At 42.5% G+C, this 20,101-nt stretch overlaps 1 non-coding gene across 1 annotated transcript; it reads left to right on the top strand.

The window, feature by feature from the left end:
* Nucleotides 1-6,119: 6,119 nt before the first annotated feature.
* LOC140596327 (U6 spliceosomal RNA) lies at nt 6,120-6,226 on the top strand. The gene has a single exon (XR_011998369.1). It is a non-coding gene; the product is annotated as a U6 spliceosomal RNA (small nuclear RNA).
* The last annotated feature ends 13,875 nt before the right edge of the window (nt 6,227-20,101 follow it).

Below are 20,101 nucleotides of genomic sequence, written 5' to 3'. Positions count from 1 at the left end.
ATTCCTGCTTCCTAGAACACACCCATGGGAAGGCATGAGTCTTAGTCTATTCAGGCTGCTATAAAAAAATACTACCAACTAGGTGTCTGGTAAATGACAGAAACTTACTGCTATCCATTCCGTAGGCTTAAAGTCTAGATCAAGGCAGCAGCATGGTTGCTTTCTGATGAGGGCCCTCTTCCTGGTTCATACCTGGCACTTTCTTGTTATGTCCTCACATGGTAGAAAGGGTTAGGGATCTCTCTGGACCCTCTTATATAAGGGCACTCATCCCATTCAGGAGTGTTGCATCCTCATGACCTAAGCATTTCGCAAAAACCCACCTCCTGATACTGTCATCTTTGGGTGTCAGGATTTCAACAAATAAACAGGGTGGGATGGGGGACACAAACATCCAGAACATAGCAACATGTTAGAGAAAGCTGAGAGAGCAGAAGATGGTAAGAAAGAGACCCCAGACCAGGCAAACAGGTAAGCAGGTCAGAAGAAGGAAAGGAGACCTCTAGGCACAGGTGAGGGACACAGAAAGAAGAGAAGACAGAGCATGTGGTCCTCCGCATGGCTGCTACCTCCCGCAGACAGGCACTGCTGGGTAACTCAGGCTCCCAGGGTCAGAGGTCCCCAGGAAAGTTGACATGGATTCCCTTCTGGCCACAGCTCTACAACCTTCAGCCCCTTCGCTTTGTTCAACTTTCAGGCTAACTTCTGCTGAGAAATATGAGGAGGGAATTGTAAAAGGAATCCCAAGGAAAGAGAGACATGTGCACCCCTATACCCCCAGCCCCCACCTTTCCACATAGGTACCTTCTACCACTTTCTGTCATCTCTCAAATGAGTACTACCACACACTGTCAACCCCAACTTTGATCTGGCTCCCTCTTTCCATCTCATTTTTGGAGATGTTCAGGATCTTGACTGTGGAGACCTATATAATGTCATATAGGCCATCTAGTGCTGTATGGCCTGTGGCTGCACAGGTTCAAGGACAACAGCTTTTGGTGAAGAAGAGTTAGAGTGATGGCTACTATGTATGGCCTCAGAGACAAATCTTCCCTCCAGCCCATGGGTTCCATCCTCTACCATAAGGACAGCACTGGGCCTAGGGTCTTACCTCAGGGAAATTCTCTTCAATGATCTGCGGGGTGGCAGCCATGCAATTTCCCCGATTCAGGATTATATCAGTATCATGTCCCACCCACCAAATCTTTGGGAAGCCAAAAGGAGGCAACCAGAAGGCTGAGAAGGGTCCAGAGCCAGTACCAACCTCTCCCCACATTACCATCCCTCAGTCTTCCTTCCAAGTAGATCCCTGTGCCCTCACATGCCCTAGAATTACTGTTGTCAACTGTACCTGGGTCAAAGCAGAGCCTCTGGAGGTCAAGGACTTGCTGGGAGACATCATAGTGTTTGTTCATGGTCACCTGCAGAGAGAGATGGAGAGAGCCACTGTGAAGCTCTGGTGGGGGTAGAGAAATTAGGGACTGGAGGAAGAAGAGGTAGGTCTGGATGTTGGCTCACAAAGGGCCTTGATCCTGCATTACTTTTATCGGCTCCATTTCTTCTGGCTCCAACTTATACCACACCAAGTAGGGTACATCAGAAGGACTGACAAAAGGTATCTATAGATAGAAAGGAAGGGTAGGGTAAGCACCAGGAACTCTCATTCTAAATAAGACAACCAACCTCTGGCCTGTCCTCCTTCCCCAAGACTCTCATTCTAAAGGAGAAGACCAACCCCTGGCCATGTCCTCAGCATGCGCCTTCTGGTTCTCTTCATTACACATCTTATAGCCAATACCCTTCAATGAGCAGTCAGTGTCAGCATCCTGGACAAAGAACTAGGTCTGTGTTTTCACATAGTGGAATCACAGGCAGCACAAGCAACAGAAAAAGTCTTGGAGAACCAACTCTTCCCCTTCCCTGTGCCCATTTCTCTTGCTTCACCATTCTCTCATACATCACCAGTGGTGAAGGGGACACTGCAATGGCTCAGGATTGAATTCAGTAGCCATGTATTATACTTTCTCCCATAGGGCATCTAGGGGGTATAAGGATAGCAGAGAAGAGTGACAACACGGAATTAAGGCTGGAGAACAGATCCTCTTCCAACCATCTACTGATCTTGAAAAGAAACTGCTATAAAAGGGACCATGGACATAATTTCTTACGTTTGTGCCAAATATGGATTTTTTAAATCCCCTTTCTCTCCTTCAGAGCTCTCCTCCAAATAAACACTTAAGATATTAGACATGATCTTCCTTTTATAAATTTCCAGGAGATCCCACCTTGTGAAGATGCTACTTGCCATTTAGACAAGGTCTCCAGAGATTTAACCCCCATCTCCCACATTCACCTTGAGCCAAACTCAGGCATCCAGTGGAATGTTGTTCCATCCAGTGGAAAGCTGTTCCATCTCCTTTGCCTTTAGCCATCCTCTACTCTAATCTCTTTATATCACTTCTGTGGACCTGCCCTTAGATGACCAAGGCTTATATCTTCTAGTAAAAGAAGAAAAAAAAGGATACATTACAGAACCCATCTATCCTAGCAAAGTAACCTAGCATCTCTACACAAGACCAACACAACTGCCCCTGACCTGTCTCTCTTGCACATTGCATACATTTGCAAGGACACTTGCTGTGATCCTGAACCAGCTCCCATGGTTCCATCCCACCAGTGCTCCCCTATTTCCCTCCCTGGAGGAATTCTCTTAGCATAGGCAAGGCTTTAATAATGCCATTGGATTCTCCTATGGTAGAGTCAGTTGGCCTAGTGGGTGCTGTAGGGATGTGGAGAGAAAGAAGGACTCCATGAATTCTAAAAAATGATTTCTACATTTTTTCCCACAGATACCAGGACTACCATTAGGACTGCTTGACCAGTAATTAATTCCTAGGCTCTGTCATGTAGAAAATGAGGATATAGTTAACTACACAGGGTTATGTATGCCACTGGCTAGTACATGTCAACTGTGATGACTGATCACTTACCATTGTAGAAACAAAACAAAATAAAACAACAACACCAACACCAAAACAAACCACCACCACCAACAAACCTTGTGCCCATGGACCCCAAATGGAGTCACTTGAACTAAGCCCATGTCACCAAACCGAGACTGAATACATAACCTATTTTTAGTTTCAGTCTGCATCACAAACATAATCTAATCTAGTCAGTCTAGAATCTCCTGGTCAGTACTAATGATGTAATATGCTTAATAGATCCCTGCCATCCCCTAAAAGGAAGGTGACCTTGTCTTAAACAATCCACTATTTGCTAGTAATTTCCTTGTCCTGCCTCCTTCTGCCTATAAAAGTCTTCTGTTTTGTACAGCTCTTAGGAGTTTCTTTCCATTTGCTGGATGGGAGGCTGCCCAATTCACGGATTGTTGAATAAATCCAGTAGATCTTTAAATCTTACTCAGCTGAATTTTTTTTCTTAACACTCTTATTCGGGGATCCACATAAGTATCATTCATTGTTGTTTCTCCATCTTGTTCGCAGATGCATGAAGGATGAATGCCAGAAATGTCATGCTTATACTGGTTTTCATAATTCCTTGGGAAACACCCAGGTATCCAGCTCCTCTTTGAAAGGAAGTATGTCTATCAATATACTCTGAAATCAGGAAGAAGAGTATAAAAGAAACAAAATTAAAAACAAATCAAAGTAGAAAATATACCAATGACCCAAATAACAGAGCAAAGTCCTGTTTATGGATAGCATTTATGGATAATGAAGAAATATCATTGACCCTTTTCATCTAAAAATAAATATAGCAAGCAGCATGCTTAAAAGTTTGGAAAATTCCACTGTGCATCTGCCTCCTGGGAGATGAGCGGTTGCAAGAATTCTCAGGCCAGGAGAGAACAAGCACAGGAAGAAGGGTTGGGCAGAGAGTCCATTCTGAGATCTTAGTTCCTGCTCTGCCATTTCCAGGTTGGGTGACCTGGCACAAGTTAATTAATGACTATTACTCCCTCCTCCAACCTGATCTCTAAGCTAATAATAGAATCTGCCCTGACTGTGTGATGTTATGTTTCAAGAGTCAAAGGCAAGTTCCCCACCTGAATGGAGAAGTATATAAATGAACAGCAAGTCTGAAGAAATATCCAGGATTAAGCCTGGTGAGACAAAATGATGGAAGATTTGAAAAGAGAAGGGGCAAGAGTTGAAGGTGTTATAGCAAATAACATTAACGCACGTTCAGTTGTTCCCCCCAAAAAGAAAGGGAGCAATACAGAAGATATATTTAAAGAAATGATAGTTGAGAAGTTTAAAAAGTGACAAAAGACATCAAGTTGTAGATTCACGAACTTCTGTGTTTGTCCAGCCTAGAGGGGTATGAGGAAAACCAAACCTAGGCCTATCACAGTAACACTGTTGACATCCAGAGATAGACAGTACTCAGAGAGGAAGAAAGAGAGAGAGGAAGAAAAGGCAGGTCATCCTCAAAGAGGCAGCAATCAGACTGGAATCTCATCTTTCAACAGAAACAATGGAATCTAAAAGAGAATGAGCTTATATCTTCCAAGTGCAGAAGGAAAATAATTGCAAACCTAGAATTCCACACCTAGAAAGAAATGTCTTTCACAAAAGGAAAGGAGTCATTTTAATGTAACAAATAGGCAAATTTGGCACTCAAAGTCTCAAGTTAAAGGAAATAGCAAAGTTTCTTCTTCAGGCAGAAGAAATATGACCCCAGGTGGAAAGACGGATATGGAAAAGAAAGAAAATTACATTGATGAATATGTGAACAAGTTTAACTGAGTGTTAACTGTATAATTTACAATTTGGGGAGGGTAAATTAAAACAGCATTTTAATTTTCTCTATATTTAAATCCCAGAAAACATTATTGTCACATATTATACAGTTAACACTCAGTTAAACTTGTTTACATATTCACCAATGTAATTTTCTTTCTTTCTTGGGATTCTCTGTGATGAGAATGATAAGCCTGTCTTTTGTTATGTCAGTGAGATGACTTTTGGAAAACTTCTAAGGTTGAGGGCTGGTTGCCAGGAGAACCAACCATGTGATTAGAGGGTTAAAACAGTCAGTCCCACCCCTCTGACCTCTGGGGAGGGGAGAGGGACTGGAGATTGAGTCCAGTCGCCAAAGGCCAATGATTTATCATGACTATGTAATGAAACCTCCATGGTGATTGTTCATCTGCAGGACTGTGGACTTTTAACATTTTGTCCCCTTTTCAGTGAGCCAAAGTAAAAATATTCACTGACCATTACTGCTATTTGCTGACCTTTTTTGATGGTGACACTATTGCGACCGAATTGACTTTACCATCTTGGCTTTAGTAAGAAGCAGAAGGCAATGGATTACCATCTTTATTGCTCTAGTGTGTTAAACATTATATGCTAGTAGAATCTAGTTTAATTATTTCAGGTGGAAAAGTATTCTTTGTGTTTCCATTCTGAATGTGTTTGGACTAAACAAACAATAAACTCTGATGTCTGAAGGAAAAAAAAAGGACTGGGTTCAGAGCTTCCAGATTAGTAAGAAAGAATGCATCCTTGTGCCACCGTGTCATGCCCCAAATTCTACTGGGACAGAAGCCTCTGCGTTTGGAGCCTCACTCCATGTATCTCTTCATCTGGCTATTGATTCCTATTCTTTAATATCCTTTGTAATAAACCAATAATCTAGTGAGGAAATGGATTTCTTGGGTTCTGTGAGGCACTCCAGCAAATTAATCAAACCCAAGGGAAGGGGTTGTGGGAACCTCTGACTTACAGCCAGTCAGAAGCACATGTAACAACTTGGACTTGAGATTGGCATCTGAAGTAGAGGGCAGTCCTGTGGGACTGAGCCCTCAACCTGTGGAATCTGATGCTATCTGCAGTTAGATAGTGTCAAAATTGAGTTAAATTATAGGACACCCAGCTTCTGTAGGAGACTTGCTTGCATGTGTGGGGGGAAATCCCACACACTGGAATAGCATACAGGATATTAAAAGTTAAAACCGGCAGAAGTAAATGGAGAAGTGGACAAATCCACTATCATAACAGGAAATTTTAACACATCTCACTGAGTGGTAGCTAAAACAGGCAAACAAAAATTCAGTTAGATGAATTAGATTTAAACAATATTATTAACAAGTGCTCGCTTCAGCAGCACATATACTAAAATTGGAATGATACAGAGAAGATTAGCATGGCCCTTGTGCGAGGACGACATGGAAATTTGTAAAGCACTCTGTATTTAAAAAAATAAATGGAATATTATTCAGCCATTAGAAAGGACAAATACCCACCATTTGCTTCGACGTGGATGGAACTGGAGGGTATTATGCTGAGTGAAATAAGTCAATCGGAGAAGGACAAACATTATATGGTCTCATTCATTTGGGGAATATAAAAAATAGTGAAAGGGAATAAAGGGGAAAGGAGAAAAAATGAGTGGGAAATATCAGAAAGGGAGACAGAACATGAAAGACTCCTAACTCTGGGAAACGAACTAGGGGTGGTGGAAGGGAAGGTGGGCGGGGGGTGGGGGTGACTGGGTGACGGGCACTGAGGTGGGCACTTGATGGGATGAGCACTGGGTGTTATTCTATATGTTGGCAAATTGAACACCAATAAAAAATAAATTTATAAAAATAAATAAATAAATAAATGTTACTAATAAATTTATTTACTTGACACCGGATAGTGCACATAATAGCTACACATGGAACACTGCAGAATAAGTTACCCACTGGGCCATAAAGGAAGCCTTGAGTAACTTCCATGAGCGTAATACAATCTAGCCTGAATGGTCAGTATGAAAATTCAAAGGTAATGTTGGGTTCTCTGCCCCTGTCCTGCCTTTACATGAATCCCAAGAATGTTAATTCCCAATAATCCCCACCTCCTTCAGCTCCAAATGACTCTCTCCAGGTAGGGAAGCCTGGACTTGAGAGGAGCCCATGACTCAGGCCTTTCCCCTCAACTAGATGTCTTTTTTTTTAAATCAACTAGATGTCTTAAAATATTCCTGAGATTTGCTTTAATCAGGTATGTTAAGATTACAGATATGGAGACAAGGTCCTTGAAAGAGGAGTTTATTACCTATGCTCCCAAGAGGAGGGGACATGCCATAACACTCAGGGCCACATAAGGAAACACCCAGGTTGGTCAGGAGCAGAGAGAATGAGGGGAAAACATGATCCACAGTCATTATTCTGGCTTTATGAGAAGGATTGGGAGAGGTAGGATGAGTATGCTGTGTATAACTTTATTTTTTTTTTTTTTGAGTTCAAACAAATATTTATTTATTTATTTATGTGTATAACTTTAGATTGGATAGTTTGAATAATTTTGGTGGGCTCTGGACTAGAAGGGTGGCCCTTAGTTGTCCAGTATCTGGACTTGGGGTGATTTGGGGCAAAGAGAATACTGAATGGGGGTGTGAGAGTTTGATAAAGGAGGTGGTGGGAGGTGTGGACTTTAGATTGGTTGGTCTGCATATCAAAACTATTGATTGCTATCTCAAGGGATTAGCTCACCCTAGGAGAGGCCCTCACCAGGTCCACACGGCCCCTATTTTGTCAAAGCATCATAAAATATAGTTAATAGAAACCCCGATGAATATGCCAAGGGGAAGATTTCACCTGAGTCATGACCACAGCCGCAGGAGGGAGAGGTTTTCTATGTAGAACTAGGATAGGTGTGCCATGGTCCATGTCCTCAAGAGAACAGAAAACACTCATCCTGGGCACTTGCCACCCACCCCATCTAAAAGGGGACTGCTGGGTGTCTTTTTGGATGGGGCTGGGAAGGGGGGCCCAGAACCCTCTTGGCCTGGGGGGTCCCGAGACTGAAGACCAGCAATGACCAACCCACCCATGGGCTGACCTGCGTACAGTTACCTGTCACCAACGTCCTCACAGGGGGCTCATGAGGTGAATCTGTGGGGTCTGTAGCTGGAGGTTTGGAGAAGATCCCTGAGAAAGGCAATTATAGACCCCAAACCACTTTGTCAGGGCCACACAAACAAGATGGAGTCCTAATGGGGAAACCCTTGGGAACAAGGGCATAGAGAGGAAAGCTCTGGCAGCCAGAGGAAAACAAAGGCAAAAGGCAAAGCAAAACAAGCCACATAACTACCCATTCTTACTTCCCCCTGAGTTTTGCGACCAGCCTAATGCCCCAGGAGCCATTTCCAAATGCACCACTCTTGCACAGGAGGCCAACCAGAGTCAGGAGGCCTGGGACCCAGGTACTTGTAGCTATAAATCCAAGAGATTCTGTGGCCTACTGTATAACATGGTGTTCTTCCAATTTTCTTCAAAAAGGGACTCTGACCACATAGTCACCAGCTCCTTGCTTTCTCTGAGGTTGCTGAGTCTTAGATACAGGAGTTTCTCTGGGCTCACTCAGAGGAACTGGCTCCAGCAGACAGGATGATGCTGCCATGCATAGCTACAATGAGCTCTTTCTGCAAAACCCTTGAGCAACATGGGTTTGAACCACACAGGTCCATTTATAAGCAGATTTATGCTTTACAACACAATATCATAAATGTATTTTCTCTTATGATTTTCTTTTCTCTAGCTTACTTTCTTGTAGGGGTACAGTGTGTGCATATATATATATATATATATATATATATATATATATAACATACAAAATATGTGTTAGCCAACTGGTTGTGTTATCAGTAAGGATTCCAGTCAACAGTAAGCTATTAGCAGTTAAGTTTTTGGAGAGTCAAAAGTCGTAGATGGATTTTTGACCTAGCTGGGGGGAGTTGATCCCCCAACCTCCTAGCTGTTCAAGGAACAACTGTATATGAAGTCTGAAATAAGGGTAAAGTAACAGAAACATTTGGAATAGCCACATGGCAGGCAGTAACTCCAGCACATTCCAAAGGGCTTACACACAAAACAGTTGTGAAGTGTAAGGAAACAGCAAACAGTTGGTGGGTCTCTGTGAGGAGAGTATGGAAAAAAGCACGGTTTTTCCTTTAAAAAATGTAGTCAGTGGGAGGCCACCACCAGAAAGATGGTGGAGGAGTAGGGTCCCCAAGTCACCTGGCCCCACCAACTTACTTAGATAACTTTCAAGCCATCCTGAACACCTACAAATTGGATGTGAGATTTAAAGAGAGAACAGCCAGAACGCTACAGGGAGAAGGGTTTTCGCTTCTAACAAGGTAGGAAGGCAGAAAAAATAAAAATAAAAAAGAATCAAGTGGGGGAGGGGCACCATGAGAAGCCTGGCTAAGGCCAGCGGAGAAAGCCTCTGGGACAGGAAAGCCCAGCCCCGGAGAAGCGGGAACTTTAAAAAATCCGCACCGGATTCTTCCCGGATGAAAAGGCACTTAGCAGGGAAACCGGGCAGAATCGCAGGAGGGGCAGGGGAGCCTCCAGTCTCCCGGAGTCACTAATAGAGGAAGTGCTGCCCTGGAGGAGAGCGCGCCGCACTCCATGGGCCGATCTCGGTCAAGGGCTGGAGCGCGCCCCAGGCGGGGCACGGGGAGAAGCCGGTTGGTCAGTGGGTGGTTCTGGACCGAGGGGGCTGCGCCCTGCTGCCTTCGGAGCCGCGTCCTGGGAGCATGATTCCAGCAGCACAGGCACGGGATCCCAGGGCACCGAGGGGACGCAGCCCCTGATCCTGCGCTCCCCACCCCTGACAGGCGGAAGCGGGGTGGGCACAGGACAGCGAGGACTCTCCTGCCGCTGGGCACCCCCAAGTTGTGCAGATCAGCGCACCGGCGCCGCCCGGGAGCATCTAGGCCAGTGCAGACTGGGAGACTGCGTTAGTTACTAGCCAGGAGCTGACTCCACAGCTGGATAGCTGGCCACTGCAATTGTGTCGCCCTGTGCCTGGGAGAGGCGGGGCCACCAGGCAACAGAGGCCCCAGCGGGCAACTGCACCCCCCGCAACCAGCAGGGGGCGGGTCAGCTCTACCAGGTACACACACCTGAGCATCAGCACAGCAGGCCCTTCCCCCAGAAGACCAGCTGGAAGGACAGGGGAAGAGCAAGTTCTTCACCACGCAGCGCTGGAAAGATCCAGGGATTTACAGTATATAGAAATAGAGGGTACCCCTCCAATTTTTTTTCTTCTTTTTTCCAGTACAACTCGTTTTTATATCAGACTGTAAATTTCCAAATTTTTTTCTCTTTTCCCAACTTAACTGCAATATTTTACCACCTCTTCATGTTTAAGATTCTTCCTTTTTGACTTTCATATTTCTACAATTTCATATTTCGATAATTACAATTATCATAGATATATTTTCCACTTTTCGATTCCCTTCAACATACTCAACTTAATTTTGGGAGATATACAGGATATGTATTTCTGTTTTGTTTGTGTTTTTTGGTATCTCTGCCTCGTTTTGTTCTACAATGGCAGTTCTACATTTTGTTCTACAATGGCAGAGTTAATACCTTCTAAAATATGACCAGCATGCACCCAGGACCAAGTGGTATATGGTGCTGCTTCATTCTGTGAGATTCCTCATTCCCATTCTGTCCCCTTTCTTTCTTTCTTTCTTTCTTTCTTTCTTTCTTTCTTTCTTTCTTTCTTTCTTTCTTCTTTCTTTTTCTTCTTCTTTCTTTCTTTCTTTCTTTTTCTTTCTTCTTTCTTTCTTTCTTTCTTTCTCTTTCTTCTTTTCTTTCTTTCTTTCTTTCTCTTTCTTCCTTTCTTCTTTCTCTTTCTTTCTTTCTTTCTTTCTTTTTCTTCTTTCTTTCTTTCTTTTTTTCTTTCTTTCTTTCTTCTTTCTTTCTTTCTTTCTTTCTTTCTTTCTTTCTTCTTTCTTTCTATCTTTCTTCTTTTCTTTCTTTCTTTCTCGTTCTTTCTTTTCTTTCTTTCTTTCTTTCTTTCTTTCTTTCTTTCTTTCTTTCTTTCTTATTGGAGTTCAATTTGCCAACATATAGCATAAAACCCAGTCCTCGGGGGATCCCTGGGTGGCGCAGTGGTTTGGCACTTGCCTTTGGCCCAGGGCGCGATCCTGGAGACCCGGGATCGAATCCCACGTCGGGCTCCCGGTGCATGGAGCCTGCTTCTCCCTCTGCCTGTGTCTCTGCCTCTCTCTCTCTCTCTCTCTCTCTGTGACTATCATAAATAAATAAAAATTTAAAAAAAAACCCAGTCCTCATCCCATCAAGTGCCCCCCTCAGTGCCGGTCACCCATTCACCCCCACCCCCTGCCCACCTCCCTTTCCACCACCCCTTCTTTGATTCCCAGAGTTAGGAGTCTCTCATGTTATGTCTCCCTTTCTGATATTTCCCACTCATTTTCTCTCCTTTCCCCTTTAACTATTTTTTATATTCCCCAAATGAATGAGACCATATAATTTTTCGCCTTCTCTGATTGACTTACGTCACTCAGCATAATACCCTCCAGTTCCATCCACGTCGAAGTGAATGGTGGGTATTTGTCGTTTCTAATGGCTAATATTCCATTGTATACACAGACCACATCTTCTTTATCCATTCATTTTTCGATGGACAACGAGGCTCCTTCCACAGTTTGGATATTGTGGACATTGCTGCTATACACATCGCGGTGCAGGTGTCCTGCCGATTCATTGCATCTGTATCTTTGGGTTAAATCCCCAGCAGTGCAATTGCTGGGTCATAGGGCAGATCTATTTTTAACTCTTTGAGGAACCTCCACACAGTTTTCCAGAGTGGCTTCACCAGTTCACATTCCCACCAACAGTGTAAGAGGGTTCCCTTTTCTCTGCATCCTCTCCAACATTTGTGGTTTCCTGCCTTGTTAATTTTCCCCCATTCTCACTGGTGTGAGGTGGTATCTCATTGTGGTTTTGATTTGTAGTTCCCTGATGGCCAGTGATGCAGAGCATTTTCTCATGTGCTTGTTGGCCATGTCTATGTCTTCCTCTGTGAGATTTCTGTTCATGTCTTTTGCCCATTTCATGATTGGATTGTTTGTTTCCTGGGTGTTGAGTTGAATACGTTCTTTATAGATCTTGGAAACTACCCTTTATCTGATACGTCATTTGCAAATATCTTCTCCCATTCTGTAGGCTCTCTTTTAGTTTTGTTGACTGTTTCTTTTGCTGTGTACAAGCTTCTTATCTTGATGCAGTCCCAATAGTTCATTTTTGCTTTTGTTTCTCTTGCCTTCATGGATGTATCTTGCAAGAAGTTACTATGGCCAAGTTCAAAAAGGGTGTTGCCTGGGTTATCCTCTAGGATTTTGATGGAATCTTGTCTCACATTTAGATCTTTCATCCATTTTGAGTTTATCTTTGTGTATGGTGTAAGAGAATGGTCCAGTTTCGTTCTACTGCATGTGGATGTCCAATTTTCCCAGCACCATTTATTGTCTTTGTTTCAGTGGATAGTCTTTCCTCCTTTGTCCAATATTAGTTGACCATAAAGTTGAGGGTCCACATCTGGATTCTCTATTCTGTTCCATTGATCTATGTGTCTGTTTTTGTGCCAGTACCACCCTGTCTTGATGACCACAGCTTTGTAGTAGAAACCTGAAATCTGGCATTGTGATGCCCCCAGATATGGTTTTCTTTTTTCATATTCCCCTCGCTATTCAGGGTCTCTTCTGATTCCACACAAATCTTAAGATGATTTGTTCCAAATCTCTGAAGAAAGTCCATGGAATTTTGATAGGGATTGCATTAAATGTGGAAATTGCCCTGGGTAGCATTGACATTGTCACAATATTAACCCCTTCCAATCCATGAGCATGGAATATTCTTCCATCTCTTTGTGTCTTCCTCAATTTCTTTCAGAAGTGTTCTATAGTTTTTAGGGCATGGATCCTTTACCTCTTTGGTTAGGTTTATTCCTAGGTATCTTATGCTTCTGGGTGGAATTGTAAATGGGATTGACTCCTTAATTTCTCTTTCTTCAGTCTCACTGTTAGTGTACAGAAATGCCACTGGCTTCTGGGCATTCTTTTTGTATCCTGCCACACTGCCAAATTGCTGTATGAGTTCTCGGAATCTTGGGGTGGAGTCTTTTGGGTTTTCTAGGTACAGTATCCTGTCATCTGCGAGGAGGGAGAGTTTGACTTCTTCTTTCCCAATTTGAATGCCTTTTATTTCTTTATGTTGCCTGATTGCTGAGGCTAGGCCTTCTCATACTATGTTGAATAGCAGTGGTGAGAGTTGACATCCCTGTCAACAGTACTGTGACAGAGTTACAGAATTTGATTTAAAATTTAATGTCAGAAAACCAATTCAGAAGCACAATTATAAGGCTACTGGTGGCTCTGGAAAAAAGCATAAAGGATTCAAGAGACTTCTTGAATGCTGAATTTAGATATAATCAGGCTGAAATTAAAAATCAATTGAATGAGATGCAATCCAAACTGGAGGTCCTAACGATGAGGGTTAATGAAGTAGAAGAAAAAATGAGCAACATAGAAGACAACTTAATGGAAAGGAAGGAAGCTGAGGAAAAAAGAGAAAAACAATTACAAGACCATGAAAAGGTTAAGGGAAATAAATGATAGCCGCAGAAGGAAAAATCTATGTGTAACTGGGGTTCCAGAGCACCGAGGGGGACAGAGGACTAGAAAGCATATTTGAACAAATCATAGCTGAGAACACCCTAATTTGGGGAGGGAAACAGGCATTCAGATCCAGGAGATAGGTCTCCCTCCAAAAATCAATAAAAACCATTCAACACCCCGACATTTAATAGTGATACTTACAAACTCCAAAGATAAAGATAAAATCCTTAAAGCAGCAAGAAACAAGAGATACCTAACTTAATGTGGAGAAATGTTAGATTAACAGCAGACCTCTCCACAGAGACCTGGCAGGCCAGAAAGGTCTGGCAGGATATATTCAGGGTCCTAAATGAGAAGAACCTGCAGCCAAGAATACTTTATCCAGCAAGGCTCTCATTCAGAATAGAAGCAGAGATAAAGAGCTTCCAAGATAGGCAGAAACTGAAAGAATATGTGACCACCAAACCCGCTGTGCAAGAAATATTAAGCAGGACGGTGTAAAATAAAGAGGATGCCCAAAGAAATAATTCACAAAAACAGGGACTGAATAGGTGTTATGATGACACTAAATGCATATCGTTCAATTGTAACTCTGAACATATCGTTCAATAGTAACTCTGAACATAAATGATCCCACCAAAAGGGATCAACATAGGGTTTCAGACTCTATAAAGAAGCAAGACCCATATGTATGCTGTCTACAAGAGACTCATTTTAGACCTAAGGACACCTCCAGCCTGAAAATGAAAGGGTGGAGAACCATCTACCATTCAAATGGTCCTCAAAAGAAAGCTCTGGTAGCAATCCTCATGTCAGATAAGTTAAAGTTTATCCCAAAGACTGTAGTGAGAGATGAAGAGGGACACTATATCATACTTAAAGGGTCTATCCAACAAAATGACCTAACAATCATGACTATATATGCCCCTAATGCGGGAGCTGCCAAGTATATCAATTAATAACCAAAATAAAGACATACTTAGATAATAATGCACTAATGCTGGAAGACTTCATCATGGCACTTTCTACAAATGACAGATATTCTAACCACAGCATCCCCAAAGAAACAAGAGCTTTAAATGATACACTGGACCAGATGGATTTCACAGATATTTACAGAACTTTGCATCCAAACACAACTGAATACACATTCTTCTCAAGTGAATTGCCCATGGAACTTTTTCCAGAATAGACCATATACCAAAAGGTTGGGATTGTCCCCTGATATTTTCAGACCACAATGCTTTGAAACTTGAATTCAATCACAACAGGAAATTGGGAAGAAACTCAAACACACGGAGGTTAAAGAGCATCCTTCTAGGGTTCCCTGGGTGGTTCAGTGGCTTAGCACCTGCCTTTGGCCCAGGGTGTGATCCTGAAGTCTCGGGATCAAGTCCCCCTTCAGGCTCCCTGCATGGAGCCTACTTGTCTCTCTGCCTGTGTCTCTGCCTCTCTCTCTCTCTCTCTCTCTCTCTCTCTCTCTGTCTGTCTATCATAAATAAATAAATAATATATTTTTTAAAAAAAAGAGCATCCTGCTAAAAATGAATGGGTCAACGTGGAAATTAGAGAATTAAAAAGATTCATGGAAACTAATGAAAATGAAGATACAACTATTCAAAATCTTTGGGATACAGCAAAAACAGTCCTAAGAGGGAAATACATCACAATCCAAGCATCCCTCAGAGATTTGGAAAAATAAACTCAAATACACAAACTAACCTTGCACTTAAAGGAACTGGAGAAAGAAGAGCAAATAAAACCTACACCAAGCAGAAGAGAGTAAATAAAGATTCGAGCAGAACTTCATGAAATAGAGACCAGAAGAACTGTAAAACAGAGCAACTAAACCAGGAGTTGGTTCTTTGAAAGAATCGATAAGATAGGATAAACTATTACAATTAATATTGTGACAATGTCTATGCTACCCAGGGCAATTTACACGTTCAATGTAATCCCTATAAAATACCATGGTCTTAAAAAAAATAAAAAATAAATAATAAGTAAATAAAATAAAATACCATGGTCTTTCTTCAGATAGCTGGAACAAATAATCTTAAGATTTGTGTGGATCCAGAAAAGACTCCCAAATAGGGATCCCTGGGTGGCGCAGCGGTTTGGCGCCTGCCTTTGGCCCAGGGCGCGATCCTGGAGACCCGGGATCGAATCCCACATCAGGCTCCCGGCGCATGGAGCCTGCTTCTCCCTCTGCCTGTGTCTCTGCCTCTCTCTTTCTCTCTGTATGACTATCATAAATAAATAAAATTTAAAAAAAAAAAAAAAAGACTCCCAAATAGCCAGGGGAATATTCAAAAAGAAAATCAGAGTCGGGGGCATCACGATGCCCGATTTCTAGTTGTGCTACCAAGCTGTGATCATCAAGACAGGGTGGTACTGGCACAAAAACAGACACATTGATCAATGGAACAGAATAGAGAATCCAGAAATGGGCCCTCAACTCTATGGGCAACTAATATTCGAGAAAGCAGGAAAGACTATCCACTGCAAAAAGGACAGTCTCTTCAATAAATGGTGCTGGGAAATTGGACAGCCACGTGCAGAAGAATGAAATTAGACCATTCTCTTACACCTTACACAAAGATCAACTCAAAATGGATGAAAGATCTAAATGTGAGACAAGATTCCATCAAAATCCTAGAGGAGAACACAGGCAACACCCTTTTTGAACTCGGCCACAACCTTTTGCAAGATACATCTATGAAGGCAAGGGAAACAATAGCAAAAATGAATTATTGGGACCTAATCAAGATAAAAGGCTTCCGCCCAGCAAAAGAAACAGTCATAAAAACTAAAAGACAACCTACAGAATGGGAGAAGACATTTGCAAATGACGTATCAGGTAAAGGGCTAATATCCAAGGTCTATAAAGAGCATATTAAACTCAACAGCCAAGAAACAAACAATCCAATCATGAAATGGGTAAAAAACATGAACAGAAATCTCACAGAGGAAGACACAGACATGGCCAACAAGCACATGAGTAAATGCTCCACATCACTGGCCATCAGGGAACTACAAATCAAAACCACAATGAGATACCACCTCACACCAGTGAGAATGGGGAAAATTACCAAGGCAGGAAACCACAAATGTTGGAGAGGATGTGGAGAAAGAGGCACCCTCTTGCATTGTTGGTGGGAATGTGAACTGAGTGCAGCCACTCTGGAAAACTGTGTGGAGATTCCTCAAAGAGTTAAAAATAGATGTGCCCTATGACCCAGCAATTGCCCTGCTTGGGCAAATTGATACAGATGCAGTGAAACGCCAGGATACCTGCACCTTGATGTTTATAGGAGCAATGTCCACAATAGCCAAACTGTGGAAGGACCCTCGGTGTCCATCGAAAGATGAATGGATAAAGAAGATGTGGTATATGTATACAATGAAATATTAGCCATTAGAAAGGACAAATATCCACCATTTGCTTCAATGTGGATAGAACTAGAGGGTATTATGCTGAGTGAAATTAGTCAATCGGAGAAGGACAAACATTACATGGTCTCATTCACTTGGGGAATATAAAAAATAGTTGAAAGGGAATAAAGGGGAATGGAGGAAAATGAGTGGGAAATATCAGAGAGGGTGACAGAACACGAGAGACTCCTAGCTCTGGGAAACGAACAAGAAGTGGTTGAAAGGGGGGTGGGCGGGGGGTGGGGTGACTGGGTTATGGGCACTGAGGGGGGCACTTGGCAGATGAGCACTGGGTGTTAATCTATATGTTGGCAATTTGAACTCCAATAAAGAAATACCCCCCAAAAATGATGCCAATGACTCAGAAAATGTTTGAAAATCATATATCTGTCTAATGCCTTTTATCCAGAATATAGAAAATCTCTTAAAAGTCAGTGAGAAACCAATCAATTAGGATTTATTCCTGTAATGCAAAGGTGGTTAGATATTCAAAAATCAATGTGGTACATCACATCAAAAAAAGAAAGGATAAAGACCATATGATCATGTCAATGGATGCAGAATAAGCAAGCATTTGACAAAGGATAATATCCAATCATGATAAAAGTCCTTAACAAAATAGGTTTAGAGGGAACATACTTCAATATAATAAAAGCCATAAATGAAAAACTCACAGCAAACATCATTCTCAATGGGAAAATCCTGAGAGATTCCCCCCTATCATTGGGAATAAGATAAGAATGTCCACACTCACCACTTTTATTCAGAATAGTAGTGAAAGTTCTAGCCCCAGTAATCAGACAAGAAAAAGTTATAAGGCATCCACATTAGTAAGGAAGAAGTAAAACTCTCACTATTTGCAGATGACATGATACTGTATATAGAAAACTCAAAAGATAGCATCAAAAAACTTAAAACTGATAAATGAATTCAGTAAGGTCATAGGGTACAAAATAAATATAGAGGAATCTTTTGCACGTCTATACTAATAATGTTACACTAATAATGAAATAACAGAAAGAGAAACTAAGAAAGCAATCCCATTTACAATTGCACAAAAGAATAAAATACCCAGGAACAAATTTAACCAAGAATTTAAAAGACCTGTACTCTGTAAACTATAAAACATTGATGAAAGAAATTCAAGATCACACACACACACACACACACACACACACACACACAAACCTGGAAAGATATTCCATGCTCATCAATTGGAAGAACAAATAATGTTAAATTATCTAATCTACCCAAGGCAATCTACACATTTAATGCAATCCCTATCAAAATACCAACAGCATTTTTAACAGAACAAGAACAAAAAATCCTAAAATGTGTACAGAACCACAAAAGACCCCAAATAGCCAAAGCAATCTTAAAAAGAAAAAAGCTGTTGTCTCACAATTTCAGACTTCAAGTTTTACCACAAAGCTGTAGGAACCAGAATAATGTGGTACTGGCACAAAAATAGACACATAGATCAATAGAACAGGACTGAAAACCTTGAAACAAACCGAGTGCCATATGATCAATTAATCTTTGAAAAGCTGTAAAGAATATGAAATTGGAAAAAAAATCTCTTCAACAAATGGAGCTATGAAAATTGGTCAACTACAAAGAAATGAATGATATTGGACCACATTCTCACACTGTACACCAAAATAAACCCAAAATGGTTCAAGTATCCAAGTGTGAGAATTGAAACCATAAAAATCCAAGAAGAGAGCTCAGGAAATAATATCTCTGACATTGGACAAAGCAACATTTTTCGAGATATATCTCCTGAGTTAAGGGAAACAAAACAAAGAATAAACTATTGAGATTACATCAAAATAAAAAGTTTCTGCAAGTGAAGGAAATAATAAAACTAAAAGAAGATATTTCTTAATGAAGAGTCCAATAAACAGTATCTAAAATCTATAAAGAACTCATACAACTCAACACCCAAAACCCAAGTAATCCAATTGAAAAATGGGGAGAAGACATGCAAAGACATTTCTTCCAAGAAGACATACAGATGGACTACAGACACATGAAAAGATGTTCAACATCACACATCCTCAGAGAAATGCAAATCATAACTACAATGAGAGCGGGGAGGGGCAAGATGTCGGAAGAGTAGGGTCCCCAAATCACCTGTCCCCACCAAATTACCTAGGTAACCTTCAAATCATCCTGAAAATCTACGAATTCGGCGTGAGATTTAAAGAGAGAACAGCTGAAACGCTACAGTGAGAAGAGTTCGCGCTTCTATCAAGGTAGGAAGACGGGGGGGGGAGGGGGGGGAGAAATAAAGAAACAAAAGGCCTCCAAGGGGGAGGGGCCCCGCGAGGAGCCGGGCTGAGGCCGGGGCGAGTGTCCCCAGGACAGGAGAGCTCCGACCTGGAGAAGCAGGAGCTGCACCAACCATCCGGGGCGGAAGGCGCCCGCAGGGAGTTTGAGCAGGACCCCAGGAGGGGCGGGGATGCCCTCAAGCTCCCTGGGACACTAACAGACACCTGCGCCCCGCCCCAGGGAGAGTGCGCCGAGCTCCCTAAAGGGCTGCAGCGCACATGGCGGGACCCGGAGCAGCTCGGAGGGGCTCAGGGGCGGCTCCGCGGAGGGGGCTGCGTGGCCGAGGAGCACGAATCCAACAGCGCAGGCCCCGGAGCACTGGGCACCGGGACACAGCCCAGGATCCGACCTCCCCCCTGGACAGGAAGAGGCCAGGAGGGCCCAGGACCGCAAGGACGCTCCTGCCGGGAGCTGAGCAGATCAGCGGCCCCACTCCGGAGCCTCCAGGCCCTGCAGACGGAGAGCCCCGGAGTTACTGCGGGGGCTGAATCCAGGTTTCCAGAGCTGCTGCAGCCACTGTGGATGTTCTTTCTGGGGCCTCACGGGGTAAACAACCCCCACAGAGCCCTGCACCAGGCAGGGGGAAGAGCAGCTCCCTCAAGTGCTGACACCTGAAAATCAGCACAACAGGCCCCTCCTCCAGAAGACCAACTAGACAGACAATTTCCAGGGGGAAGTCAAGGGATTTAAAGTATACAGAATCAGAAGATATTCCCCCGTGTTTTTTTTTTTTTCGTTTTTTCTTTTTTTTCTTTTTTCTTTTGACTTGTTTACTTCCCCCACCCCTTTTATCCTTTCTTTCTTTTTCTTTCTCTTTTTCTTCTCTTTTTTTCTTTTTTCTTCCTTTTTTCTTTTTCTCTTTTCTTTCCTCCTTTCT

This window comes from Vulpes vulpes, chromosome X, assembly GCF_048418805.1.
Source record: "Vulpes vulpes isolate BD-2025 chromosome X, VulVul3, whole genome shotgun sequence".
NCBI classification, from domain to species: domain Eukaryota; kingdom Metazoa; phylum Chordata; class Mammalia; order Carnivora; family Canidae; genus Vulpes; species Vulpes vulpes.
The sequence above is the reverse complement of the archived record's forward strand: the minus strand, read 5'-3'. Positions and strand labels throughout refer to the sequence as shown.